This window comes from Schistocerca piceifrons, chromosome 11, assembly GCF_021461385.2.
Source record: "Schistocerca piceifrons isolate TAMUIC-IGC-003096 chromosome 11, iqSchPice1.1, whole genome shotgun sequence".
NCBI lineage: Eukaryota > Metazoa > Arthropoda > Insecta > Orthoptera > Acrididae > Schistocerca > Schistocerca piceifrons.
This window is the reverse complement of record NC_060148.1, coordinates 59,786,949-59,796,457: the sequence shown is the minus strand read 5'-3', so window position 1 is coordinate 59,796,457 and position 9,509 is coordinate 59,786,949. Positions and strand designations below refer to the sequence as shown.

The following is a 9,509-nucleotide window of genomic DNA, read 5'->3' as shown; positions in this document are numbered from 1 at the left end:
AATTTATTTCAGTGCGATTAAACAAATAGTTTCTGATTCATTTGAGTCAATGTTTCGCATTTCGAGTGTGTGTCAGTTTGGATGTGATCTGATGTTTTACCGATGCATAAGGCATAAGCTACGATAGAATATAACTTATCAGTTTTAAATGCAATATTTTAGAAGCAGGAAAGCATCTAAATTCTGGTATAAACAAAATCTTTTGTTAAAACCTTAAAAACATAATCTTTCGTTAAACCTTAAAGTAATGTGCTTGCCATTGTCATCTACTTGCGAGTGCCTGCTTCCACACTGACATCACAACAGCAGCCAATGGCAGACCAGAGCACTTACTGTCCAACCTTTATTATTTAGTAACCTTGGGAAGAGTGATGGATTATACTGGCAGGTGCATATATCAGACATTTGAAAACATTTACGAGGATACCTGATCACATCGGATTGATTTCAGTTTGGACGAATTATTTTGGAATTTTTTGGGTAGGCTCAACCTTAGAGCCTTAATGGACGCTTCACCACTGCACATTATGTGAACACCGATACACGCTCACTTTGTATGATGTGCGCTATACGAGATAAAGTAGCAGGTGTTTTGGAGCTTGTACTTGCTAATGGCAAAGCGGATTCTGCAGTCATGAAGGTGGTTTCACCAGGACGTGACTTTTCTGTTGTACTTCGACTACGTTGATAACTACGATTATATCAAGTGTGAGTAACTCGAGTGCACAATTTATGGTAGTCAGGACTGCATTCGCACATACCTGACCTTATTACATTAGAAACACAGTTTTTATATTTACGATATTTGGATGCGCGCTAACCGATTATGTGCAAGGTCTTGGCTGCAATGGGGAATGTGGTTGATGTTGTTAAGAATCAATGATAGCTCTCTTTTGATCTATAATGTTCGGAGCACACCAACAGTGTTGTATTTGATTGATTACAAGTCGGTAAACTGTTCTTTGTACTCTTGTAATATGTCACATATCATCTGCGTTTTGAATATAGATAACGTCTGTTTTCAAAATAAATAACTCATTTTTAGCATTTATTATGCTAAAGCTACCTGATGTTTACACTTGCGATTTTATATAAAGTACTTATTAATGAAACAATATTGCTATCACGGAACATCTCCAACAATTTGGGAAGTTATACATCAGAATATTCCATTAAGAATTACTGAATATTGATTATGTAAAGCAATACTGTAATCTATTTGTCCATCACCACAGTGTTAAGTTTTGTGTTGCAGAAAGCTGGCTGTTATCTATAAGGTGTGTTTCATATTTACATATCAGATGCTAGCGACGTTGTTGGGTGGCAGACTTGGATGTTTATCACTCTTCTGTAGCACACATTTCGAAAGCTTCTATTCTCGTCTTGTCCAAACTATTTATCGTCCATGTTTCACTTCTGTACATGGCTACACTCCATACAAATACTTTCAGAAACAACTTCCTGACACTCAAATCTGTACTCGATGTTAACAAATTTCTCTTCTTCAGAAACGCTTTCCTTGCCATTACCAGTCTACATTTTATATCCTCTCTACTTCGACGATCATCAGTTATTTTGCTCCCCAAATAGCAAAACTCCTTTACTACTTTAAGTGTCTCATTTCCTAATCTAATCCCCTCAGCATCACCCGACTTAATTCGACTACATTCCATTATCCTCGTTTTGCTTTTGTTGATGTTCATCTTATATCCTCCTTTCAAGACACTATCCATTCCATTCAACTGCTCTTCCAAGTCCTTTGCTGTCTCTCACAGAATTGCAATGTCATCAACGAACCTCAAATTTTTATTTCCTCTCCATGGATTTTAATACCTACTCCAAACTTTTCTTTTAGTATATAAATGTTTAAACTGCCAAATCTCAGACTGATCAGATGAATATTTTCCGCAAATACATCGATTTAAGAAAAAAATAAGTGGCACTAAATAATAAAGCCAGGAATGGTCATAATGTGTAGATATATGTCAAAATTAACTGGTACAAGTTTCATTGTGATTAAAGCAATATTTTGGTGAGAATCCAAGTTTTTAAGAAAAATTGAAGGCGCTGCATATTAGACTTAGAAATATGAAAATTTGTATGAAGTTTCAGTTTAGTACAAAAAACTTTAATTATGTAACCTCATCCAACCACCTCTAATAGTTTTCAAGTAATTTACTGAAAACTAAATTTGGAAGAAAAACGTCCTTATTTGTAATAGATTAAGTATCTGTAATATTAATGCTAGAAAGTTTTGGTTACATCACGTGATGAAACCTATTAAACAATTGTGCTATAACACGTTTCAAGGTGTGGATATAAATAGTAACAAATATAAGGCCTCTTAAAGTTGTAATTCAGAGATAATGTTCTACTGCCAGCTCCGTTATGAAAATTCTAGACAGAAAAGTTCATATGTAGGCGAGGTAAAACCTTTTCTGTGATTTTAACCAATTTAACTACATTCATACAAAAATTACGAGTATTCTAAATTAATACACAATAGCGTTATAAAGCATTATGTGTCCGAGAAAGTGGCCATTTAGAGGCTGCTACTGAGGGCATACGAGGTGCATTCAAGTTCTAAGGCCTCCGATTTTTTTTCTAATTAACTACTCACCCGAAATCGATGAAACTGGCGTTACTTCTCGACGTAATCGCCCTGCAGACGTACACATTGTTCACAACGCTGACGCCAGACTCCATGGCAGCGGCGAAGGCTTCTTTAGGAGTCTGTTTCGACCACTGGAAAATCGCTGAGGCAATAGCAGCACGGCTGGTGAATGTGCGGTCACGGAGAGTGTCTTTCGTTGTTGGAAAAAGCCAAAAGTCACTAGGAGCCAGGTCAGGTGAGTAGGGAGTATGAGGAATCACTTCAATGTTGTTATCACGAAGAAACTGTTGCGTAACGTTAGCTCGATGTGCGGGTGCGTTGTCTTGGTAAAACAGCACACGCGCAGCCCTTCCCGGACGTTTTTGTTGCAGTGCAGGAAGGAATTTGTTCTTCAAAACATTTTCGTAGGATGAACCTGTTACCGTAGTGCCCTTTGGAACGCAATGGGTAAGGATTACGCCCTCGCTGTCCCAGAACATGGACACCATCATTTTTCCAGCACTGGCGGTTACCCTAAATTTTTTTGGTGGCGGTGAATCTGTGTGCTTCCATTGAGCTGACTGGCGCTTTGTTTCTGAATTGAAAAATGGCATCCACATCTCATCCATTGTCACAACCGACGAAAGGAAAGTCCCATTCGTGCTGTCGTTGAGCGTCAACATTGCTCGGCAACGTGCCACATGGGCAGCCGTGTGGTCGTCCGTCAGCATTTGTGGCACCCACCTGGATGACACTTTTCGCATTTTCAGGTCGTCATGCAGGATTGTGTGCACAGAACCCACAGAAATGGCAACTCTGGAGGCGATCTGTTCAACAGTCATTCGGCGATACCCAAAAACAATTCTCTCCACTTTCTCAATCGTGTCGTCAGACCATCTTGTGCGAGCCCGAGGTTGTTTCAGTTTGTTGTCACATGATGTTCTGCCTTCATTAAACTGTCGCACCCACGAATTCACTTTGACACATCCATAACTCCATCACCACATGTCTCCTTCAACTGTTGATGAATTTCAATTGGTTTCACACCACGCAAATTCAGAAAACGAATGATTGCACGCTGTTCAAGTAAGGAAAACGTCGCCATTTTAAGTATTTAAAACAGTTCTCATTCTCGCCACTGGCGGTAAAATTCGATCTGCCGTACGGCGCTGCCATCTCTGGGATGTATTGACAATGAACGCGGCCTCATTTTAAAACAATGCGCATGTTTCTATCTCTTTCCAGTCCGGAGAAAAAACATCAGAGGCCTTAGAACTTGAACGCACCTCATACAGTGGAAAACAGCAGGTGTTCCTTTGGCTGTCCGCTGCTCCATTATATAAATACAGCCTGAGAGGCAAGGCTAGGCTTCAATTTGCACCCAGCCAACATACGATCCGCGTCAACCAAACACCGGAGTATACGCTGCCTCGGATGACGTCAGAGAAAGGCTGTTACTAAATGTATATTTTCACTAATAATTGAAAGCAAAATCCCGAGGACTGTACACAGTCCTGGATCACTTAGATTTTGTGGAAGTAACTGTTGGTACAGTGCGTGTAATGTTTCATAAATCCACGTGGTAAGTGGTAACGATTATTTTCCACTTTTGTGGTGAGCAATTATTTTGATTATCAGAAGTCAGAGCGAAAGACAATTTAATAGGAACTTACCGTAGAGGTCGCCTCTGAATTGCTCATTGTATTGTTTAGGATAGAAAGATTTATTTTTAGTATTAACATGGTCCTGATCCAGCTGAGTAAATAGAGAATAGAAACGTTTCTTTCAGTGGGTTGGACAAGAACATGGATTTTCAGACTGGAAACTATGGCCAGTATGTTCTCCATCACTTTCTGGCTGACCACAGAAATAGTTTCCAGGTTCTCGTAAAAGACGGCAAACAATATTATAGTATTCAAATATTTCCTCCTATTACTTATGATGATGGTTATTATAATTATTAACCCACCGCCCCACAACATGTATGATATAACTTTTGCCTTTTCTGGAAGGGAAGAAGTCGGTGAATATCATATGACTTTGGGCCTGTATAGAATGTCCCCAACATTAGCACTAAAACAAAAATACAGCATGCTGTGCTGTTGCAGTGCCCACTGTGGACTGAGGTGTGCTGCCTGCCACGCAAGAAGCAGGCAGGGTTTGGTTCCCACACGCATCTCCTAACGCATCTCCTAACGCATCAGATGCCATTCAACATGGTGGCAATGGCGAGCTTAAGCTTCCAGCATGCAGTGCAAAATGGCCAAGTTGTGTACATTTACTGTCTTCTATATCTACGCCTATTAACGACAAACCGCCATGGGTTGTATGACAGAGGGTACGTTCCATTGTACCAGTTATTAGGGTTCCTTCCTCTTCCATTCACGTATGGAGTGTAGAAAGAATGATTGTTTTAATGCCTCTGTGCGCTTTGCAATTATTCCAATCTCGTCCCCAGAATCCCTATGTGAGATATACGTAGGAGACTGTGGTATATTCCTAGAGTCATCATTGAAATCCAATTCTTGAAACTCTATTAGTAGATATTCTCGGGATAGCTTGCATCTTATCTTCAAGTGTCTACCAGTTCAGTTCTGTTCCTTCAGTATATCTGTGTCACTTTCCCATGGATCAAACAAACTTGTGACAATTCATGCTGCCCTTCTCTGAAGACATTCAGTATCCTGTTCATCCTATTTGGTATGGATCCTCTACACTTTAACAATATTCTAGAACTGCACTTCGCCAGTATTCTACCAATAAACTGAAATCTGCCACCTGCTTTGCCCACAACTGAGCCTATGTGATCATTCAATTTTATGTCCCTACAAAATGTTATACCCAGGTATTTGTATGTGTTGGTCGATTCCTATAGCAACTCACTGATATTATAGTCATAGGATATTTCGTTTTTTTGTTTTGTGAAGTGCATAGTTTTACATTTCTGAACATTCAAAGGAAGTTGCCAATTCTTGCATGACTTGGAAATCTTACCAAGATCTGACGGAATATCTACGCAGCTTCTTTCAGACAGTACTTCATTATAGATAACCTCATCATCTGCAAAGGTCTGAGGTTACAATTAATATTGTCTGCAGGGTCATTAATATACAACATGAACAGCAAGGGTCGCAACACACTTCCCTGGGACACACATGTGACGATGACTCTCCATTCAAGATGACAAGCTGCTTCCTCCCTACCAAAAGGTCCTCAATCCAGTCACAAATTTCACTCAGTACCCTATATGATCATACACTTGACAATAAGCGTACATGTGGTACTGAGTCAAATGCTTTCTGAAAATCAAGAAATATTGCATCTACCTGACTTCCTTGATCCTAAGGTTTCAGTATGGCATTTGAGGAAAAAGCGAGTTGGGTTTCACATGTTCTATGTTTTCAGAATCCATGCTGATTGACACTAAGGAGGTCATTCTGTTCAAGATACCTCATTATGTTTGAGCTGAAAATATGCTCAAAGATTGTACAACAGATCAGTGTCAAGGATATTGTATGGTAGTTTTGTGGATCACTTCTGCTACCCTTCTTGTAGGTGGGTGTGACATGAGCTTTTTTCAAAGCATTGGGCACAGTTTTTTGTTTGAGGGATCTACGACAGATTATAGTTAGAATAGAGCGCAAATTCGGTGTAGAATATGATAGAGATTCCATGTGTTTCACAACAACACTAACATTAATACTTATTTCGTTCGTCTTTTTAGTGGTATGAGGATTAAATTGGTGCAGTTTTCCTGGGTTTTTCTCGTAAAAGAGCATTTGAAAATGGGAGTTAAGCATTTCAGCTTTTGCTTTGCTACTTTCAATTTCAGTTCCTGTCTTATTCACTAGGGACTAGACACTAACTTTCGTGTCACTAATAGCCTTTATGAACGATCAGAATTTCTTTGTGTTTTATATCATTTGACAAGTTTCTGTTACAGTAGTCATTGAAGGCATCTCGGATTGCTCTCTTGACAGCCAAATGCACTGCATTCAGTACCCTTTATCTACAGGCTCATGCTTTGTTTTACAGCTATTACGTAGTAATCTCTGTTTCATTAGAAATTTCTTTATAGTGACTGTATACCATGGAGATTCCTTCCAATTATGATCTCTTCTACTGGGTAGATAACTACCATGGTCAACTACTCTTTTAAAATTGAGCCATCTTTCCTCTACATGCTCCTGCCCTGTGCTGAAAGTTTTAAGTGCCTCATTGAGATTTGACACTACTGATTTTTTATCTAGTTTAGTGAATATAAATATCTTTCTGCTTATTTAAGTTGTTCTTTGCACTTTGGTAATCACTGTTGCCATAACTTCGTCATGATCACCGATATCAGATTCGATGTGAACATCATCAAAGAGGTCAGGTTTATTTGTTTCCATAAGCTGAAATACATTTCCATCATGAGTAGGTTTATAAACTATCTGTTCTAGTTAGTTTTCAGCGAAGGTATTTCGTAAAGTTTAACACAATGTGTTATCATGCCCACTAGTAACAAAACTGTAATTTTTTCAATTAACTGTTGTATAATTAAAGTCTCCACTGATGATTACAGTGTGATTGCGGAAATTATGTACAAGTGAACTGAGGTTCTGTCTAAAGTTTTCGGTTACATCAAGAGAGGAGTTTGGTGGGCCACAGAAGGATCCAATTATCATGTTATGCCCAACCATGATACCAAGTCTTGCCCAATCAGTCTCACATGCGGCTTCAATTTCTACCTCGGTCGGTTTGAGTTTCTTGCCTACTGCGACAAATACACCACCTCCATTTCTCATTTGCCAATCTTTTCGATATAAAATTTTCACCAAAAATCTCACTGCTATCAGTTTCAGGTTTCAACCAGCTTTCTGCATCTAGTATTATGTGAGCTTCACTGCTTGTCATGGGCGTTTCAAACTCTGACACTTTGTTGCGATTGCTTTGGCAGTTTACCATTAGAATTTTAATACTGTCACCTGTGGGAGGCATTTCTTTCGATCTCACACCGATGCTTCTGGGTTTCCTACACGTATCATTATCTGGACTGGATAGAGAGCGTTTTATCTAAAAACCCTTGCGTGCGCCCCGCCCACAGTCAGCAACATGAGTAGCAGCCTCTGATGTGTAGTGCACAATTGACCCATATTGGGGGACCCTACAGTTCTCAACCCTATGGCACAAGTTCACGAAGTTGCAGCCGAGTTCATCACAGAACTTCGAAGTCTCTCGTTCACCCCTTCCCCTCAACTCAGAACCAAAGGCCACGATCAGTTCTGGGGACAATGCTGCAATTTGCGGCCGGCCGGTGTGGCCGTGCGGTTCTAGGCGCTTCAGTCTGGAACCGCGTGACAGCTACAGTCACAGGTTCGAATCCTGCCTCGGGCATGGATGTGTGTGATGTCCTTAGGTTAGTTAGGTTTAAGTAGTTCTAAGTTCTAGGGGACTGATGATCACAGATGTTGAGTTCCATAGTGCTCAGAGCCATCTGAACCATTTTTTTGCAATTTGCGAGCTGGGACAATGCTGGTCTTCTCAACTTTCTCTGCCTGAATGACTCAAGAAATACCTCAGAGCCCAGACGACAGGCACCTTTTGTTCCAACATGCACCACAACCTGCAGTTGGTTGCATGCTGTTTGCTCAATGGTTGCTGGAATAGTATGTCGAATGAGGCCTCCAAGCGTAGACACCGAGTACACCTGGTGTTCTTTCCTGTCCCTTCCTGCCATTTCTGTATGGGGTACCAACATTTTCCATACATTTGAGCTGCCGACAATTAATAGACTCCTTTTGCATTTGCCTCCTCTTGAAAATGGACAACACAGGTTTCCCCAAAACAAATGAAGTGTGCCCCACTGACTCAGTTTCAGTAAAAGACTGCACCTCTAACTTGTTGGTTATGGGGATTGGTACAATACCCTGAGTCCTCCCTGGTGCCCGTCCACCCTGTACAGGAATCCTAGATCTGCCACTGATGAGCCACTCCCAGTCAAATGGACGAGTAATGTACTTTCTGCTGAGGAGACAGGATCGACAGGAGAGAATAGTACTTGAGGTGCCTCTGATACCGGTATCACAGGTACACGACTCCTTGGAGTCCTTCCAACACACCCGATTCGCAGCAGCTGCCAATCGTTTGACAGTAGTCAGGGCAATTTCCAGGACTTCGGTTCGGCTAATACAGGGTGTTACAAAATGGTACGGCCAAACTTTCAGGAAACATTCCTCGCACACAAAGAAAGAAAATATGTTATGTTGTGGACTGACAAGGCAGCCAGTCCACAGTGAAGTAGCCGAAAGGGCACGCGTCAACTCACGCCGTCTTGCGTTAAGTCTGAAACAGGATACGTGATGAAAGCTATAAAGAAAAGAACGGAGCTTCTCATATACTTAACTTTAATGTCTTCTTATACATTGCTCTTGATAATACAAGTGAGACTCTCTCCAGATATGGATAACTGCGCCTTGCTAGGTCGTGGACTTAGCTGAAGGCTATTCTAACTGTCTCTCGGCAAATGAGAGGAAGGCTTCATACGTCTAGTCGCTAGCAATGTCGTCCGTACAACTGGGGCGAGTTCTAGTCAGTCTCTCGAGACCTGCCTTGTGGTGGCGCTCGGTCTGCGATTACACAGTGGCGACACGTGGGTCCGACATGTACTACTGGACCGCGGCCGATTTAAGCTACCACCTAGCAAGTGTGGTGTCTGGCGGTGACACCACATTCCTCCCCCACAAATCGGCGAACGGTCGTGTTATAAGGCTTCCGTCCGCCATGGGGAGGACCCCATGTTGACGTATGTGACGAGGTGGGGAGCCTAACAACAGGCGAGGCTGTGCCACCCGCACCCGGCCATTCGGTCCGAGGGGAGCTAGGAAACGCCTGAAAACCTAGTCCAGGGTGCACGTCAACATGCGGTGTATGCGCC

General features: G+C 41.4%; 1 non-coding gene across 1 annotated transcript; it reads left to right on the top strand.

Annotated features, from left to right (window-relative positions):
- The first annotated feature begins 601 nt into the window (after positions 1-601).
- Positions 602-766, top strand: LOC124720581. Its single transcript, XR_007006213.1, has one exon. It is a non-coding gene; the product is annotated as a U1 spliceosomal RNA (small nuclear RNA).
- The last annotated feature ends 8,743 nt before the right edge of the window (positions 767-9,509 follow it).